Source organism: Acomys russatus, chromosome 12, assembly GCF_903995435.1.
Source record: "Acomys russatus chromosome 12, mAcoRus1.1, whole genome shotgun sequence".
Classification (NCBI taxonomy): domain Eukaryota; kingdom Metazoa; phylum Chordata; class Mammalia; order Rodentia; family Muridae; genus Acomys; species Acomys russatus.
In genome coordinates, this window is record NC_067148.1 from 35,770,359 (window position 1) to 35,791,244 (window position 20,886).

Below are 20,886 nucleotides of genomic sequence, written 5' to 3' on the forward strand. Positions count from 1 at the left end.
AGTCCAAAGTAAAAATAAATGATAAAGAACTGTGGAGAGGAGCTGTAGTTGAACCAGAGTAAAGGAATGGGACTTTCCACGGAGTTTTCTTAAGCCCCACCTCCAACTGTAGCCCCAGAGACCCTCTTCGCAGACACTTGTCTATAGGGTATTCTTGTTTGTATCCCACGTTAGCACCACGTCTTCACTTATTTTCTTCCTAAAGACACAAGCTGCAGTCACCTTGCTTGCTCTTTCCCGGTGCTCACGGCATTCTTTTGCATAGGAGTGTGGTAGCTCGGGAGTAAATGAGAATTTGCTGTGAGAGGCAGCTTGGTCTTCAGTTGCACAGTCCTAGAGAAGGCTGCAGAGGAGAACCTAGCTAGCAACAACGGCAGGGGGGTTCCCTTCAGTGAGCTGAGCCACAAGGGAGCAATTGTAAGTGCCCGTGCTCTACTCCCTCCCCCCTCCACGTCAGCTCCACTCCCTCTGCTTTCGAAGTCTACAGTAGGCTGTTGCTTCACATCTTGTCACTACAACTGATTGGATGGGCCTTGTTTGCTAAGGGACCTGTCGGTTTCCGACAGGGCAAAGAGGCACAAAACTTGCCAAGCAGGCTGTTCTGACAGCTTGCAGAGATAACAGGGTGGCCCTGCGTAGCAACTGGGACTTACCACTTTCCTCGGGACAACCTAGAGCAAAAGCCAGAGCAGCTAAAAACCTACTCAACAACTCCACCCCACTCAGGTAAGGGTCACTGGCACAGGAGGCACCTGAAGAACCACAGGAGTTTTTCTGCCTGTTTCTGTTTCCCTCGCAGTACCACGGGAATCGGGGGGGTGGTGGTGGTGGTGGTGGTGGTGGTGGTGGAAGGAATATGGTGAAACCGTCCTAATGGAGAACACCCTAGAAACACACCCCAATTCCTTTTCACAGCTCTCTCCTGATAGGTCTCATGTGCATGCACACAGCCCTTTCTCTTTGGCCAATCTGGCCCACATCTATATGAACTTCGTGTAAGAACAAAACTAGCCAAGACGCAGAGAGCATAAGCCATGAAGCCAAAGATTGACACGGCAGGCTTCAATTATGAGAACTTCTATTTTTAAAACATATTTAAGGAAGCTAAGAAGCAAGCAATTTTCTAGCAAATAATATTTGTCACGCATACGTTTGACAAAGAATTCATGTTTGCAGTATTTACTGTTACACATGAAGGACAAGGGGACAGAATCTCAGTTGGAAAATACAAGTAAAATAGTACTAAATGGGCACAGACAATCCACAAAATATGGCATCTAGTTCTCCAAATCCATTGCAACTTGCCAATCAGTTTTTGGCTTTTTTATGTTTGGTACAGATTTATTTTTATTTTATACGTGGAAATGTTTTGCCTGAAGGTATGTATGTGTGCTGCACCATGTCTAGAGCCAGCAGCGGACAGAAGAGGGTGGCCAAGCCCCCGAAACTGGAGTGAAGGACGGCTGTGAGCTAACCAGTGAGGTTCTGGGACTGCACCCAGAACTGTCCTCTGCAAGAGCAGTCCGTGCTCTCACCAGTTGAGCCATCTCTCCGCCCCCTCGCCAATATTAATTTTTAATGGATATGGCACAGCAAATCAAAATGAGGTAACTCTTTGCATCCAGCCTCCAAGAGGCGATGGATCTAACAGAAGTCATGTTACTGTTAGTGTGGGAACATGCATGTAAGTGGTAGAATGTTCCACTACTTTAATTTTCTCAAAACTGTGGCGTTGTTAATAAATTAATGTGCAGGGTTACAAGTGTTGGAGGTACTTCCTCTTAAACAAATAAAAATTAGCAAGATGCTTTCGCTACAACTCTGTCCTCTCGTACACTATGCTATCCCATGCTACTATCACCATCACTTGATGCACCCAGGCCAACGGTATCACTTACAGATGATGTGCTATTAGAGACTTCAGTGTGCCTATCACAGCTTCCCCCAAGACCTGCGTGCTTCCCACTAGATGGACATCTTAAAAAGACAACTGGTACGTGCATGGAGACTCCACCGACAATAGTCTAGTATTAGGTAATAGAACTGAGACCCCATTTGATATGGATTAGTCAAAAGGAATAGAAGTTCTAAGATGGCCATGCACTCTACATGCAGAAGCATCAAGAAGACAGAGGCCTGAGCCAGTTTTACGGTTAGCTCTTCATGTTGGACCTCAGGCAACTAGCCAGCATTGCTGAGCTCTGAGAGATAACCCCATCGCCTTCTAATACATCTCTGTGTCATTAGCCAACCAGATAATGGTATCCAGGAGTCTTGACTATGACTCCCAGGATCTCTTTTCTCAGTCATCCAGCCCTGCTCCATCTGTGAACTCTCACACGATGCCACATTTCTTTTCCACGAGGGAAAGCCTATTCAAGTTTTAAACAGTGACTCAGATATTTTGAAGATTTCCCCTGTGGAACACGAAGGTCATCAGCTCTGTTTTGACTTACTTCTGCTTCCCTTTGCAACAAGTCCAAGTACGCCTCCCCCCTACCCCCCCCCCAATTTCTAAGTGATGTAAGAGGTAGTTGGAGCTTCATCTTCATTCTGGCAGCTCATGCTAGGCAGAATCCGGCTTGCCCTGGCCCCAGAGGCGTTTTCTAAATGTTGTTAAACTACTTTGAAAGGGAAAACAAGTAGAGTAAAATTAATTCTGATTTTAGGGCACCACATCACTTTTTCCCCTTTAATTTCAAGATGGTAAAATTTTCAAAATATGAAAATTTATTTTTATATTTGGCTTTATTTGTTGTTTTGTTCTGAATGGCAATTACTAATTTCTTTACAGATTAACCATAACATTCTAAGGTAGTTGAGTTCCTTGGTAAGTAAGCCTTTTCTTGCTTTCTTTCTGTTATTCTCCATACATTTGCAAGGGCCCTTGTTGAGAGCCATAAAGCTGCCCACTCCTGCAGCTTTCCACTGGGTACTTAGGAAGCTGGTTGAATCATAGGATTTTTGGCCTAAGGCACAAGGGTTCCAGACTGGCCCAGGCTGAGCACAGACATGTGTACTCATTTGAAATATTTATTACATGTTATGATTTTTCATTTGTTTCCTGCTCCTGGGAGATTTCTGGTTACTTTTTGGACTATGAAAGTGTATAGTGGCCTTCCAATGATGAAGTCATTTCTGATTTTTGGTAAAAAAAAAACTCTAAAAGTTTTCCAGCAACACACCAGTCTAAAAAGAGAACATCATGTTGAGCACAGAGGACTATCAGCTTCCGTTGATAGGACTGAATAAATACAGAGTTCCCGAAAGGGCCGTCAGAAGCCTAACTGGAAAAAGACTTCTTGAATGAAATCCCTGTATGAAACTAAAGTTAGGACAAAATCCATTTGTTTAGTTCGCTCAGAGTTCTGTAAATACCTTTACTCATTTATTCATTTATTTACTTTGATACTGGGTCTGGTGTAGTTGGAGCTGGCCTCTGACTCATTACTTAACTCTTACTCTATTCACCTGCCTGCACCTCCTGAGCGCTGGGACTGCCAGTCTGTACATGCTCCGGTTTATGCTCAGGGCTTCACGCAAGACAAGCCTTCCTCCAGCTAAGCCACATGCCCTGCCCCTGCATAGGTCTTCAATTCCTGTGACTGCAGTTCTGGTATTAGAGCTATCTGTTTGCAGTATTCCCCAAACCTCCTTCCAGGTGGTAGCTTGCCGGACCCTTCAGTCTACTGCACAGTGTGCTATTTTTTTACAGAGAGGCAAAAAAAAAAAAAAAAAAAAAAAAAAAAAAGGTATATTTTATGCTTTCATTACATAAGCCTCTTTCTTAAAAGTAGCGATGACATTAAGTAAAACACATACCTAGAAAACAGAATCATTTAACAGCAGCATATGAAATAAAACATGGAAACCCTCCATGCATTCACATCGTTGCTTCCCGAAGCACACGATGAATACTTTGACCTAACTATAGCCCCCAGGGAGACTACAGCTATAAATGATTCAAATTTGCTTAAATATTCTCATCTATAAAATAACATCCAGCCAAAACAAATATCTAGGTGATAGATAGGTTGAGTAACCTGTTGTAAGCAATTTACAAAATGTATGTATATTCACTCATCTTGTTGCATATTTCAAATACACACAAACCTGTTTGGCTATTCTATCCCCATAAAGCTAGCACCTTATAAAAAATTAAAATTCAGCCAGGAATGGTGACACACACCTGTAATCCCAGCACTCGGGAAGGCAGAGGCAGGCAGATTTCTGTGAGTTCGAGGCCAGCCTGGTCTACAAAGTGAGTCAAGGCTACAAAGAGAAACCCTGTCTCAAAAACAAAAACAAAACAAAAAAATTAAAATCCACTGAAAATAATTAGTACAAGCTATGCCTCTAGATACAACAATCATACTTTAGAAATAAATGTCAATGGTGCTTTAAAAGCACTTAGTGATATATAGGGCATCTTTGCCTTCTATAAACTGTGGTCCCTTTTTCAGTGTTATATTTGGAAAATGTACACTTTAGGGGCTTACTCACTACTCACTGTTCTTTAGTTTCTCCTCTTTCCTTAGAGTTCTCCTGTCAAATACCATGTGTTTATTCTTCAAAAGAGATGCTGGACAATTTTGTTGAGTTTGAACTTTAAATACACACCTACACACCAGTACACACGCACACGCACACGCACACACACACACACACACACATAGCTACTCTCTCACATAGACAATTCCCTTCTTATCCAGATAGGACACATTCCAAGAGGCTCATTGGATGACAGAGCCTTCAATACTACTGAACCGTCTGTGTACTGTTTGTCCAATATATTTATGCACGTAATAAATTTTATTTGTATAAGTTAGGTGTGAATAGTAAGAGCTAATAAGGTAGAAATAGTATAACAATATACTGTAATAAAAGTTACTTAAGAACTCTTTAGATTAGCATTTTCTAAGGACTATTTTCAGACCACAATCCATCATGGGTCTCTGAAACCACAAAAAGCAAAAGCACAGATAATAGGAAACGACTGCAGTTTAGAGTGTGTTGTATTTACTCTTACGAATGCTTTGATCGGCATGGGTGAATTCCCCCCTATTTTCCACTCTCCAAGCATCGAGTATATTATTTCTTTTCCCTCATTGTACTGCCGAGAGTCTTCAGGACAACACTACAGGGGAGGCAGGCAGGCATCTTCAATGAGGCACACATTCAAGAGGAGGAATCTCATTTTTCAACACTGAACATGAGTGCGGCTGAATGGATTTGGTAGATAATGCATTATTAGGTTAAGAGAGCCCCTTTCTGTCCTTAGTTTTCTGGTTTTTACTATGATTCTCTATAGCAATAGCATTCAGTGTTTTATTCTGTTAAGGGAACGGCCTATACTTAGTAACTTTTTGGTGCTAAGCTAACCTTCACAAGCTTTCTTGATATAAGTTGATCATGACACATTATCTGCACAAGCAGTATTGGATATGATTTGTTAGAATGTTGCTTGGGATTTGTGTTACTTTCAGTAAAATAACAATCTAAGCTATCTGAGGTGAGGCCTCACTTTTCTGTAGTAATTGTCCATTGCCTATTTGCTTCCCAATAGGAGATTTTCTTAGTCCATCTTAGGCCTTCAACTGCCATTGAGGCTGCACCTTCACCAGTGGCCTCTCACAAAACCCCTTCATGCCTTCAAAGCCAGGACCATGTGGAGACTCTTACATGTGACCAAGTTAGTGTGACAGTATGAGGGACAGCCTTGACTGCCCCTGGAACACAGATTCTGTGTGTTCTCAGGAAACACTTATTAGAAGATTTTACCCACATAATGTTGTTTTCTTCCTTTTTTCTTACTTCCCATGGATTTCTCAGCTCCAGCCAACCAGTAGCCATCGAGCGCCTCAGCAAAGCAAAGGTCTCACTTTAGTAGTTCTGCTCTTTCTAATCGCAGTTACTCTTCAGCCCCAGCTTACCAGAACCACATAACCTTAATTCCAAATAGCAAACGGCCCTGATTGAGTCTGTAAACTCACCTCTGAAACTGCCCAAGCCAGGCTTCCATCTTCTCCATCACCGCCAACATCCTTATCTCTCAATTTCCTACAAAACAGCCCACTGAGCTCTCAACAGCCAATGGCTTTTCCAGCCCAAAGTTCCAAAGTTCTACCATAATCCTTTCCCAAAACTGCGTGGTCAGGTCTGTCACAGCAATAACCCACTATCCTGATACCCGCAGGTCTTAATTAGGGTTACTATGGCTGCGATAAAACACCAGAACCAAAGCAATGGTGGGGGGGAAGGAGTTTACTCAGCTTCTGCTTCCACATCACAGTTCACCATCAAGGGAAGTCAGGGTGAAAACTCAAACAGAGCAAGAATCTGGAAGCAGGAGCTGATGCGGAGGCTCCGGGGGAGTCTGCCTACTGGCTTGCTTTTAGTGGATCGCTCAGCCTGCTTCCTTATAGAGCCCAGGACTAGCCCAGAGATGGCACCACCCACAGTGGGCTGGGCCCACCCCCATAAATCACTAATTAAGGAAATGTCCTACAGACTTGCCTACAGCCTGACCTTATAGAGGCATTGAGGCTTCTTTTTCTCTGATGACTCTAGTTTGTGTCAAGTTCAGATAATATTAACTAGTACAGAGACAGTACTTATCTTCTATTCACTTACTAACAAAATAGAAAAGGCAAGATGATTAGCTGAAGTACAAACCATGTTGGCTGGTACAGCACATTAGCTTACCCTGTGCCCCTGTGGGGAGAAATGGGGGTGGGTTTTCTTGACGTGAGAATTGAACGATGACAACTGTCCTGCCAGATAAACGAGAGACCTGGCCTAGCCCCATGCTCTTTAAGCCTGAGGTACTTAACTGAATTGATGTGCTGCTTTCATCAGCCCTTGCCTCTTACCCTTCTGTCCTCCCAGGGAGCTCCTGAGCAAGAATACAGGCATCTAGAAACTTCCTTGTTCCTTCTTAGAGTACAGGATTCATTCTGAGAGCTGTGCACACTAAACCTTCACGAATGGGGATGGCAGTGGCCAGGCAAGTTCACCCCGAGAACAATACTCCTCGCTGCTTGTACATGCACACACTTCCACCGTGTCAGCTTCGAAGGCATTTTGACTTATTTTCATCTCTTCAACAACTCCATGTGGTAAATTTGACATATAAAAAACTTGGCCATGAAATTAGAGAAGTCATTCTGCCAAAGCCCCATGCTCACGCTATTAGAATTTCCAAGTGTGTTTTGTCCCATCTTCTGCCAGGCTCAGCTTTATTTGGATTGGATGCATGCGTTCCCTTGTGAATTGAAGGTGCATTCTGAACTGTGTCCCCTTAGATGACAGTACAATGGGTTTTTATTCTAAGACCACATTCTTGATTTTAAATGGTCCCACTGAGTAAGATTTAAAAATAAACTTCCCATTTTATAAGGCCACATGGTAAGCTGAAATTAAAAAAAAAGTCTAGAATTTGAAGCTAATCTCTTTCATAAGTTGGGATGCATTTTAACCCCTGTAGTCTCCTGGGAGAGATAATGTTTTCTCATATGACTAGGAGGGAAGGAGGGGAAGGGGAAGAGAGAGGGATTGGTTTCAAAATGGAAGCTCTTGGAACACTTATGGCTAAGATTGGAGAAGCAATGGGCATTGTGGAAGCAAACAGTGAGACCCAAAATGTTAAAGCAAAGACTCTACACTACTGATATCTGGAGGCTCTCTAACAGGCTTAAAAATTAAGACACAAAGGAGACAAGAAGTAATGTGAGCAAGCAAATAGAAGCATAAATAAGCACACTGATTAGGAAATGACATATATGTGCATGTGTAAGACACCCAGGAGTCATAAAACAAATTAGTTTTGTGTTGAAAAAGAATTGTTGATATCTAAAACATGCTGCTCATAATCGGGCACACTGAAAATGTTTAAAATAGCCCTAGCAATATATAATTTATTTTTAGCTATAGAAGTAAGTTTAAGTAGCCTTTTCAATAGTTAGAAAAATTTCTGTAGTCTAGAATACAGCATAGTTTTCAATCAAATGTAAAGCGTGGGAAAGAGAGATAGCATGGCACGGCTTACTACTCTTGAAAAGGGCCCGTGTTCACTCTTTTTGGCTAGCTCACAGCTGCCCACGACTCTGACTCCAGTCCCCAAGGGACAGATGCCTCTGGTTTCCACAGGCACCTGTATGCACATATCCTGCTTCCAACACACATATATGACAAATTAAAAATAAAATACCTCCCCCTCAAAGTTTAAACTGCACCATTACTATCTCTAGAGGAGACAGACCTTTCCCATCCAGATGTCAGGCATCTTGCTGCCAAGGTCTCCCTTTGATTTCACAGAGGAGAAAATGGCCATTCTTGGCATAGAGAAGGAAAAGGCTCTGATATTCAGAAAATGTCAGTATAGCACCAGATTTTCCGCTAGAGTCTAAGACCATAATTACAAAGGCTGGTGTTTGTTGTAGAAACCCATTTTCCCTTGGTAAAGTAACCACATGCTTCTATTTGCTTTGGATTAAAATACTTTAAATCTCAATTCCTGCTCCCACACTGTCTATTACCACTGAAGGAAGCTTTCTTCCAATTCATTACATATTCTTCTGCATCTTAAATCTTAATTTTCTCAAATAGCTACTTTTATGTGCTCCACAGCTCACAGATCTTTCTTCACCTCAAATTCTTACTGCAGTAAATTTGATACTTCATTTATTCTTTTAGCTTGCTACAGTACTAAAAACACTCAGTGTGGGTGTCATTACTTTACCTTCTAGCAGTTAGAAATCACAATTAGCAGTAGATTTTATACTCATTTTAATCCATAAGAAGATTTTTAGAGATATACTACCTACATGCCAAACATTAGCTTGGTGCTAGCTGTGTATTCTTTCAAGGTATGGACTTTGCATGAAATTTTCAATCTAAGAAAATCTATAGCATCCCATGACATATGGTTATCTATATTATCCTTTGGTGATATTAAATAGAGTAACAAAAATTATAATATATAATTTTTTTTATTTACAAAATGCTTCTATATGGAAAAACGGAGTTTACATTTTAATGTGATGTGGTAACATTTTAATAATACAGTGCTTTATATACTGATTTAATTTAAGGATAAAACACAACAAAAAGAGAAAATTGAAAAATAAATGGCTTACCTTATGTTTTATGGTGGTGCAGTCTATCATTTCGGGGTGACATGTAAGCAGGTGGGAGAGGCATGGCTGCAGAAGCAGAGGGCTGGCTGGTCACACTGCATCTGTAGTCAGGAAACAGAGAGTAAACAGAAAGATTGGCTTGGGTATAAATTCTCAAGGTCTGCCCTTGGGGACCTTTGTTTAGGAAGTCTCTCACCCACCTAAAGATTCTACAACCTTCTCCCATATTGAAACCAACCTATAGAGACGGTTTCACATTTGAAGTACAATCTACTCTTTTGTTTTTGTTATCATGCCAGACTTTGTTTTATTGTGGTCAAATACATTCAGTTCCATTATGTATTTAAAGGTCATAGATGACATTTCATTGTCAAGTGAACATGCCTTCACCTGACATCGAAGTGAGCAGCACCACTGGAGTGTAAGTCGGAAGAAGGACTTGCAGACGTATGGAGGAGAGATACCGCCCTGCTGTCAAATTTGAGAATGAGCCTTGCATTCAGTACTTGGACACTTCTTGGCCTTTGTAATGTCACATCTGGGTGAGTCTGTAAATTCATTTGTTCTAAGCAAGGTATGGATATGGATCACAGGAACTCATATGATGATATGAAGAGATACCCAACCCATATTATGCCAAACAATTCCGAAGTCAAGCTTTTTAAAGCGTCTGTAAATAGAGCACTTTCCCCACCAAACCATCCCTTCCACACAGCAGGCTTTTGTTTGGTCATTTGTTTGCTTTGAGAGAGGGTGTCTTTATGTAGCCCTGGCTGGCCTATATATCAGGACAATGTTAATTAGTCATGAAATGACCATTTAAGTGGGTTTTGTTTTGTTATGTTTTGTTTATCAAACATGTCTTTAGGTGTGCGCCTCTTTCAAGATCAGTGGAAATACCATTTCTGTGGGAAGGACTGTAAGCTTTGTCACAGGTGTAAGCAGACTTGGCGGGCTTTACCCTTGGACACACCATGGGTACCTTGAGATAGACTGAGTGGAGCCATCCTGGGCCTGGAATTCAGGAAGTGGACCTGGGGACTTCACCTGGACTATTGTTTTTCTAATCGACCCTCAATGTTAGAAGGAGACCGCCCTTCGCCTGTGAGACAGACCGGCGGCGGAGAGGAGAGAGCAGCAGCAGGTTCAGACCAGGGTTGAGCACACTTGGATCGGAAGGAGGATCAGCAAACAGGCCGGACCAGTGCACAGGCCAGAGACACCTAGGGACGCGTCCCATGGAACGGATACCGGAAGGTTCATGCTTTTTTCCCTTTAACCTTTTTTTTCCCTCTTGTGTAAGCTAGTTGCGTTGTATAATAAAGTTTGATTGTTAAGAAACAGAGCCTACACACTTCCACCATTGTATAGTGAGGAGAGCATTCTCTTCCTTGAGGCAGTTCGAAAGCATAGGAATGTATTTCTCATCTGAAAAAAATCTCACACGAGGCTTTTGTTATACAACACACCACCAACATTATAACTCCGAGCACAATGACAGCTGTGTTATTGTTTCAAACTAACAGGCCAACCTTTTCTTTTTTTTTTTCTCTGCATCACAAAATTTGTAAGGAAATATGAATTGCCTCAGGTGCGTTATTACCTGATAACTCGACTCCTTTGTACAAAAGTGTGTTTGGAGGTTTTACTTACATTAGAATCCTCTTCTCTTCTCTGCTTAATTATGTATTTCAAAGCCAGGCAGTTTGGAGCATCTTTTTTCAAGCTTCTCTGAAGATATTTTGAAGCATCTCTCCTTGTGCTACTCTGCGCTCCTGGAAATCCCGTCCTCAAATGCAACAATACCATGAAAAACCTTCATTGTTATTCTTTTTCTGTAGAATGATATGCAACGAGAGAGGTGCTTGTGGCTTCTGAAGGAGCCAGTTCCCTCCCCTCACCTCCACTTACTGACTACCCTAGCGTGGGTGTCTCTGAACAGGCAGGGTCCTTTTATGTTTATATCTTTAGATGTACATTGCAAACCTTCTCAGAATCCTCTCTTCCTATGACCTCCTGCCTTCCTGATGTAGTTTACTTAGCGTGGGATGGCTGTTTGTCTTCCAAAAATCTAACAGCAGGACTGGCCATGGGGTATGAATTGGGTGCAGCTGCACAGAAGGCTTCACATGTCTTACTATTCTGTTATCAGAGTCTTGAAACTCCGAATACTTTAATCATCAAATGTTGGGGGGGTCTCTGACGGGGGAACCCAGGAGGCATCTTAGCAGTTAAGAGTGTCTACCGCTCTTGCCTAAGACTTGAGTTCGGGTTCCATCATCTACACTGTGTGGCTCACAACCACCCCTAACTATGGTCCCATTGGATAACAGTTGAAGAAGAGTGAGAAAATGTCTAAATTTTCAGGAGGAAAAGAAAATCCACTTCAGCAGTCTTGATGAAATTAAAAAAAAAAAAAAACCTAAACTTCCACTCTAACTCATCGTTATTAGTTATTATTATGATGGTTTCTCAGTTCCAGGTTTCCATTCTAATTACGCAAGTTTAGGCATCATCAGTGTGGGAATTTTACAACATCCTGGCAGGAAGCTTTTATGTGCAGAAAAGATTATTAGGTAACCATTATTCTGGAAAAAAGGAGATAATTTAATTATTAAAACATCACCTCCCCAAAACTATTCGTCCTTAAAATTTGAATTTGGTGTATAAATCTCACTCAACAAATCAATAGACTCTTGATGATAGTTTGTTGTGTTGGAGGTGACCTTTGGTAACTCTATACTTTTTCTTATGAATTCAACCCAGCACATCCCTTGAAGCCATTTTCTCCCACTTGTTATATTTAGCATCAATTAGTGTCCTTTCACAAGCTATTCTCAAACACTGTGGGGATTTTACAGTTTAATGTGTTAAACAAGCATATTATCAGAGCAACTTCTCCCACAGTCTGCCAGAGTAGGAGCCAAAGTTTGGCTGTGAGGAACTTGGCTTTCTAAGTAATGTGGAGTTAGCCTCGGTTAGCGGCATTTTACAGGGGAAACGTGGCTAAGTGAACATGTTACACTGGATTTTAAAAGCTCCTATTAAGAAGACGTTGCAAGCCTGATTAAGAATCTGGAGGCATTTCTCAAAGCAGTTGCGGTCAGAGGTCCTTAAACTAATTAATGCCTATAGAAAAGCTGTTCAAGCATTTTATCCCATTGTTAATAATTATCTCCCCGAAGGGGCTGCTGATAGTATTTGCATCACCAAGTTCAGCCTCATTGCAGAACCTCTCTCAACATGACGAGTCTTATATTAATAGCCAACGTCATAATAAAGTTTGACCCAACCAAGTCAATCGCCTAGCTAAACAATTGTAATTTGAGTTAGTCTACCACGATAGGTTATCTGTAATGTTAAAAACATTTAACATATTCATGCACATAGAATCCTCATTGACACACAAAGGCAACTTGATTTTTTTAAAAAAGATTTATTTATTATGTATGCATACAATGTTCTGCCTGCATGTTAACACCTGCAGGCCAGAGAGGGCACCAGATCTCATTATAGTTGGATTCTGAGCCAACATGTGGTTGCTGGGAATTGAACTCAGGACCTTTGGAAGAGCAGCCAGCGCTCTTAACCTCTGAGGCATCTCTCCTGCCCCTGGCAATTTGACTCTTTAGTTTGAAAGTTTTCATAGAAAATTGTTCTGCCTGAGTAGAGACAGTCACCCACTGGAGAGGCAACCATCCTGCTGTGTAAGATTATCTACCTATCAGGGTCTTGGCTGAGTTTGAGACTTGGGGGCTTCATGAGAATGAGGCTTTAAAAAAAAAAGTCCTGGACTTGATGATTGGTTTTTCATAGTCACTATATCCTAATCCTTAGGCAAGGGTTATTCTGCTAGCACACATTAATTGCGCCCTACATTCATGCTTTAGGGTTGTCTATCTATTAGTGAAGGTCATAAAGCCCTGCCGGGAGTAGGGGTAACTTTGGTAAATTACATTATTACATTTCTCTGGCTCTTTTATATATAATGATTTTTCTGTCCGGCTCTAAAGATGCATAGAGGCCGATCCTGCAGAGTCTGTACATCCTACAATCGTTGTTAACTTGCTTTGAGCTAGATTTGATTTTACTATGGTCCATCCTGCTGGTAGTCATCATCGTTTGGCTATAGCAAAGGTGTTGTGCTGGAAGTGTTTTCTAGTGACCAAGAGGCAGCGGTGCCCTGCACGGAGAGAAAGCGGCCAGGCAGTCAGGTTCCTGGGCTTAGTGGCATGGCCTATGACCTTGCGCATATTTGGGTTGATCAGCTAGCTTCTTTTGGTTGCTGGTCATTTTCCCAACCTCTCCGTTTTAACAGTGCCTCACAGGTTTCTAAGCAGGTACCCTCACACCTCACTGTTGATTCTCTCGAGGAATCTTGTATGTAAACATTCACGCTAAGTAGAAAATCATAATGCAAGTGTAACTGGTGATACTTGGATTTCGTGTTGAGTGTCTTAACAGTTGTACATAGGTATTTATTGCATCTCTGCTAACTCGAGGGCATCACTAACACTAAGTAGTTAAGCTACTCTATTGCTTTGAAAATTACTATGAATATGGTTAACATCTATAAAAAACACATTCCTAAAAATGAGTGCCTATGTGTATTGGGATTGGGGCAGGCTCTTGTACATGCTTGTATCACTGCCCCCCCCCCCCTTACCAGCAAGCATTACATAATCAGACATATTTCTAAAAATTGCAGTCACATTTTTGTAAAAATAGAACAACTTCGGTACTAGTGTTTCTTTCATAAAGGAATTATAAATGTCCAATTATATCTAAATAAGCTATCGAAGATGCTGCTACACTGAGAAACACAATATCAAGAGGTTAATTGGCAGCCCATGGGCAGCTATGGTAATCCAAAATATAAGAAAATGTGTCAAAATCTCACAAGACTCCTAATGAAATTAAAAATTAATTAATTTTCTTCATAATTTCAGATGGTGGAAATTATTCTTAATGACCTGAGCTAACTTAAAAAATTATCAGAAAAACAGAGTTTGCATTGTTTTAGCATGTGTTTCGGTTTTCATCTTTCCATGGAGGGCCATCTTTGTCACCTAGGATGGCAATGCTCGTTATATCCAGAAATGAATGCTGCAGAACGGTACAGATTAATTTACACATAGGGATTTTAACAAATACAATCTAAGCAATCACAGCTTAAGATACTTCTGTAAGCTGATATCACTAACAACACTGAGCATTGCCAGTTTCTTCATCAGCTCTGGTTATGGCTCAGAGGCTGTGGTATAGCAATCCTTTATTATCACTTAACCACACAAGTTCTAATTTCCACTATACTTCTCTGTTTGTTCCAAAGTTTCCATTCATAGCTTCACTCTTCGGCAGCTGAACGTATTGACAATGGCAATTTTAACAAAAAGTCCGATAATCACTTTTAAAAGGTTTGATTGTGAACCTAGAGAACTTTTTAATTAAATATGTTTATTTTTTACCTATATATTTATATTATTATACAAATATACAATAAACTACCTATAGCAAGAAGAACCATAACACAATCAGGAATTATTTAAATGTTACATTCTTAGTGTTTTGGCCATTTGTATTTGACAGCCTTGAAGAAAACATCTAAAATTCTGAGTGTAAATCAATCTCTATCACATCTTCTCATTATCAACTTAAAACACCTATCTAGACCTAAAAACATCTTGACCTCTAAACAACTAAGCTTCATTGTAAAACTAAGCTACTGGTCTTCAATTCCCTCGAGACTTGGGAAGGAATAAACTTGAGAAAATTTTAATGGAAACTCTCAAAAATGTAATGTGCCACCCCCAAAAGTAATTCATGGTTTTTTTCCAGAAGCAAAGATTTCAGTGTGCTCCCCAAAGGCTCACAGACTGGGAAGCCGGCCCCCTTGGTGGTGCTGCTGGAACCCAGTAGGGGATGAGCTTGTTGAGAGCCTAGCCCTCTGAAGTATTGAGAAATAAGTTGTTATCTTAAAGCCCAGTTGTCATAAGAAGAGTAAGACTGTTTCAGCCAGTAGTTTCTCACACACATGTTCCTGACTGCGATACCAGCAGGCAAGATGGGATATGGCTAGGAGCATCATCGCCAAAGCCAGTGGCCACACCCCATTTACATTTTCCCTTTTCTCTTCCTTCCTTCCTTCCTTCCTTCCTTTCTTTCCTCTATGACTACCACAAGCAAGGGTTCTTGAGAATTCTTGTAGGTTCTTATTTGCTACTGAAAAAGAAATCCTTTGTGTATTCGTTCTCCAACATTGGAGCTTTTTTGGCCCCTTAGTTCCAGCTCTGTGATTGGCTAACTGAGACCTGGGGCAGACCACTTCCTCACTTTGCCATTGTACCCTCTGCTGGAGAGTGAGAGAACTCTGGCCCAGAAGATCGAGAAGCTTCTACTGTTAGAGAGCACAGGGATGCAGTGACTGGGACAGTTTCAAAGGCCTGTGGGAGACACTTCACTTGAGGGAGAAAGCTGGCCAAATGGTCCCAAATGGGAGCGTTCCCAAACCCACGAGGAACTTTCCTCTAGGAAGAGCTCGCTGAGGTCAAGATGTTATTGCAGCTGTGGGACTAGTTGCGGGAAAGGTGTGAGAATCTTCGATGAGACACTTTCTCATAGATGCTAAGGGTCTGTCTGGGCAGAGATTCTCTCCTGGATGTAAGCAGTTTATAGCTGAACACATTTGCATTCGATTCAGAATTATTATCAGCAGGGATGGAGATTACAGACTTCAAAGCAGGGACTTTGCACTGTTGGCATTCTAAGTGCTTTGCAGCACTAAAGGAACTAAGCAATTAGAGGAAAGGAAAAAAAAAAAAAAAAAAAAAGAGCCACTTTGTAGTTTTTCAGAATACAGAAACAAACTGAGTGATTTGAGTAATGGTGTATGCCGTTGTATTTTCTCGAATGGCCTTTGTAGTTAGGATACCTGTAGATAGTAGAAAAGGTCCCTATCTACCCTGCATGTAATTCTCTCTTTACTAACAAGTTTAATTTACTATGGCTCATCCATCACAGTTAATGAGCCAAGATTGAAGCCCATACTTTCCCAGATTTCCTGAATTTCCCCTCCTTTCTCTTTCTATGTTTCAGGGTCCCCTACCCCAGGATAGCACACTGCTCTCATTTGACAGTCTCATTAGGGTCCCAATCTATCAGGCTTTGAGATGGGGAACCAAGTGTCTCTTCCTTGCCCAAAGGTGGGTAGCTGAGTTTCACTACATTAATTTGATCTAGTACTGGTTCAGGCCTTGGGTAAAAGGGTCCTTAGAAAAGACCCCAGCTTGGTGATGGTCAAGGCTGTATTCTTCTGGGGGTCCTGGTGAGCAACATTGGTCACAAACTAGTGGCTTTTCCAGTGATACCAATCCACTAGCTTTACCTTAGTTGACCATTGCAGAGAACTTGCAGCACCTTTAAAAATCGCGGCACTGAGTCATCTAGTAGTGCTTGCGCAGCGACACTGCGTACGTAAATGTCGTTTTTCTAATGTAGTGGTTCTTACGGCTGGTTATCTGACATATGGAACGAGAACCCTTTCCAGGAGAGCGTTGCTGCCACTCTGCATCCAGGGTACAAAGAATGCGATGCTGTGTCTGTATGGACACAGGGTCCATGTGTGCTCATGCCTCTAAGAGGCCTGTAGTTAGAGCCGTTCCACAGCTACATAAGCAGGAAGTGTCAGTCCTGCTAGGATTATCTGCAGACTATAGGCAGATACCCTAAGGAGTATCACTGTAAACTTTGCAAGCTATAGTCAGTTTTCCAGGAACACTGTATTAGAAATCCAGGCAGACCCAGAATTTACAATTATGTGTGTATCAGTACTAACTCATGGGTTATACGTGCTTTTGCAAAATCTAGGGGCGTACTAAGAATTAAAACACACACTCTCTCTCTCTCTCTCTGATTGCCCCCCCCCATGTGTATTTGTGTGTGTGTGTGTGTACACACACACACACACACACACACATACACACACACATAAAGGACATAAGAACATTTGATGACACGATATATGGACACTTCTGCTTATTATTTGCTTGATACCTATTTCATTATTTAGCACTTTGCTGTGCGCAGCAGCATGCTAAATGTACTGTGTAGCTTTAATAATTTAAGCGACCCCAATTATTCCTCAGCAGTGGGGTCACAGTCTGTTTTCTTCTTATTTGGAGGGATAAAGTACACGATTCGAGATTCAATCCTAGAAAGTAGCAGTGAGGGAATAGGATTCAGACAGACTCTTAGGTAGGCAGACTGAGAAGGAAAGGGGCCAAGGCTACTTACTAAGGAGAGCCTTGAAGATGGCCAGCTTCTCCTTCACCCTTCTGACCCAAGACAGAAGCCTAGCAGCTTATAACAAGGTTTTTACAGGCTTTAGTCTCTCATCAGCAGGCCCCCTGTTGATGGACTGGCTCAACACATTCAAGGCTGGAGCGGGACATGTTATCCAACAGTTTGGGGACAATCAGCCATTCTGTCTTTCTTCAAACTGACCAACTTACCAAACCTTAATTAGGGGAGCAAGCCCTTCAGATATTAAAACAACAAACAAACAAACAAGCAAACCCAGTCCACAAGGAGAAATTGGATTTCTCAGCTTCCTGAGTCCCCCATCTGTTTTGTAGCTTTGTGGAGGGCCTTTTTCTCACAGTGCCTGCTGCATGTGAGGTATGCATATTTCCTCACCCTCAATAAGTGTGTCTCTTCAACCGCTGATTCTGTCTGCTCTTGCTTGTGGTGCTTTCGACTTCTCTACTGCTCCCTGTCATGCTTAAGATTTTTTCTTCCTGCCTTCTAATTCTTTAACTGGGAGGGAAAACAAACACCACCAAGACCCCCACTTCAGTAGAAAGGATGTCAAAGGCCAAATCCAGTTAATGTAAGTCTGAGCCTGAAAAGGCAAGTGTCTTGATTCCAGAGCTGGGTCTCTGACACCAGGATGTGGACTTTCCTCAGCTTACAACAATTTGGTGAGAATGACACCGAAGAGTGAACTTCCATTTTGTTTATAACTGCATTCCTCCTTCCCACTCTTCTGGAAGCAAGATATCAAATCCAGGGCTTCATACACGCCAGGTGAATGCTGTGCCATTGAGCCATTCCTCTAGCACAAGCGACAGTTCTTGAGACTTTCTGAAGGTTTTTATCTGCTGCTCATTTTAAAGTATAGCAAGTACCGCTCATCATGCCCACAAGGGACTTCCTTCTCACTAGGGTCAGGATGTCCAGGTCGAGTTTTTCCTTTGATTGTTTAGACTGGTGGTATTTGTGATGGTGCTAGGAAGTTCTTGGTCTTCTTATTCACCTGGACAAGTTTTCCAAGCAGAGGCTGACTAAGTGTCCCTTTAAAGCATCTACCCTCGTAATAATGATGTCTCAATGTTCCTTTCTTTTTCCTCATATAAAATGGAACCGGAAAGCAAGAAGCCACAGGAGATTTGGGTCCTAGTAAGTACGGTGACCTTTTCCCTCATCAAGGCAGAGAAGCTGTGTTGTTGACTAACTTACTTCCTGACTGGTCAGTTTGGCTTTGAAAATAAGAGCTTCACAACCATCTGTTAAGATTATCCTTTTTTTTTTTTTTTTTTTTGAAACTTTCAGAAGCCTTCATCATTATTCTTTTTAAAAAATCTGATAAAGAATTTATAATTCTTTTGAAAAAAGGACATTTTTTTTGAGAGTTTTAGTGCATCATCAAAACTAAACACAATGCAAGCCACCTGTAATCTTAAGATACATGCAGAGATTTCCTTATACTCTCACAGCTATGTGTGCTGCTGACAGCTGGTCTGTACTCCTCCACAGCAGCAGCCAACCTTCTCTTTAAAAACACAATCAGTCACACCATGCTTCCAGACTTTCATGGTGGTGCCTCAATCTGCATCACTCAAAACTTCTCCTAGGGAATAGCGAATAAGAATTGAAAAGATCATAAATAAACATAGAGGCCACTGATGTCCTGACAGAAACAGTTTGTTTCAGTACAAGAAGCAGGAATTAAATTAATCTATCCCACTAAACATAAATACCAAAGTTATATTTTCACAGACATTAAGGAAAAGTGTTTCAAAACCAAGGACATCATACAGAAAAGCAAACCCAAGACTGTCGCGAAAGCCTGGGTGTCATTCAAACAGATACTTTCATCTCAATTTCTTGTTGAAGTGCTTTGAACATAGACCTCTGTCCACCAAGATGAAATATGTTTGTAGCAAGAAACACTGTGCTCCTGTTCTGGCAGGATGAATGATGGGGAGCCACACCTTGTGTGGGACCCAAGTGTTCTCTGGATGCCATGGGGGAAAACAGCTTCATCAGCTTCCAATGTGAGCATCAGCATCACAGCAGATATCTCTGCCAATTAACCCCTTGTTTCCCAAGCAATTAGCGCCGACTCCAGCCCACAGGACCCTCCTGAGGGGCCACACCCAGAGGAGCCTGCTGTGTCTGCTTTGACAGCTCAGCCACAAATCGAGCTCTACAGATGTCCAAGGGACAGAGAGCAGCATGAAGGCACCATAATCCTGTCCTCCTGTGACTTAGTGCAGTCATGAATTCCTGTCTTCCAGGAAAAGGTAGAGCTTTTTTCTCCTAAGATTCTTTTTTTCTTTTTTAGGCACATACCCCATTATAGTTACTGCTAAAGTCTACTTAAAAGAAAAATAGTAAGTTTATAAGACTTATAGACTTTGTGTGTGTGTGTGTACAAATAAACACACATACGTAACTTTTTGTATATTGCATTTTATATAATTTTAGGTAAATATAAATTAATGTAATTCCTTGAGGCCCTATCAAACAACCTTGGTATTATTTGTCCTTCTCCTTCTGTATTCACCTCCCTTCCTCCTCCTCAGCCAGAGACCCCATCTTGTCACTCCATTTGCTAATTCATATCACTTGTATCCTGTTTCCGCCCCCATCTGTAGTCACTTTATTATTTCCTGGTTTCTATGGTTACTTCATGTTGTGCACTCACATCTGAGGATTTGGAGCTAGGAACAGCAGATGCGTGAGGACATAGAGCATTTGTCTCTCTGGGTCTTGGTTACTTCAGTCCACACTATCTTTCCCCAGTCTACCCATGTTCCTGCAAAGTTCGTGATTTCCTTTTCCTACAGCTGTCCACTGTCTATACACACCACACTTTTGTTATCCATTCATCTGTTGCCAGACATTTAAGTTTTTTTCCACGCCCTGGTTATTGTGAATAGGACACCAATGAATATTGCTGAGCCTGGGGAGTAGGATATCAAGTGGTTCTGACATGGAAAACCCTCTTTCTTGTGGTCTAGCTTCCATGTTTCCAGAAAACACTAGGTAAGGTATCAGATGAAGGAGGCAATTAAGCATTCCTACCCAGTGGCAACATTTATGAACCACAGCAATGCGAAGACATGCATATGTGTCATTCACATGGTGGACACCAAGAGCTATCTGCTTGGACTTGACGCTTACTCAGTAGGAGGGAAATCATGCCCGGAAATGGAAAACTAGCCAGCTTTCTGAGCATAATGAGATCACGGAATTTAGAGAAGAATCTCCTATGACCATTTCCCTAGAGCAGTATAATTCTACATTCTAACTCTTATCTTTATACCCACAGATTAGGATGGCCACTCATCAAAGAAGCCTCTCTTTCCAGCACACGGAGACTAAAAAAAACTTATACCTGGACACAATGCGGAGATCAATAGACCATGGGAAGCCCAGGTCCAGTAGACACACCTGTATACATTGC

General features: G+C 41.6%; 1 long non-coding RNA gene across 1 annotated transcript; it reads right to left on the minus strand.

The window, feature by feature from the left end:
- Window positions 1-9,132: 9,132 nt before the first annotated feature.
- On the minus strand, window positions 9,133-10,941 carry LOC127196181 (uncharacterized). The gene is made up of 3 exons (XR_007831454.1): window positions 10,791-10,941; window positions 9,462-9,605; window positions 9,133-9,238 (listed from the first exon to the last, which is right to left on the minus strand). It is a non-coding gene; the product is annotated as an uncharacterized LOC127196181 (long non-coding RNA).
- Window positions 10,942-20,886: the final 9,945 nt, after the last annotated feature.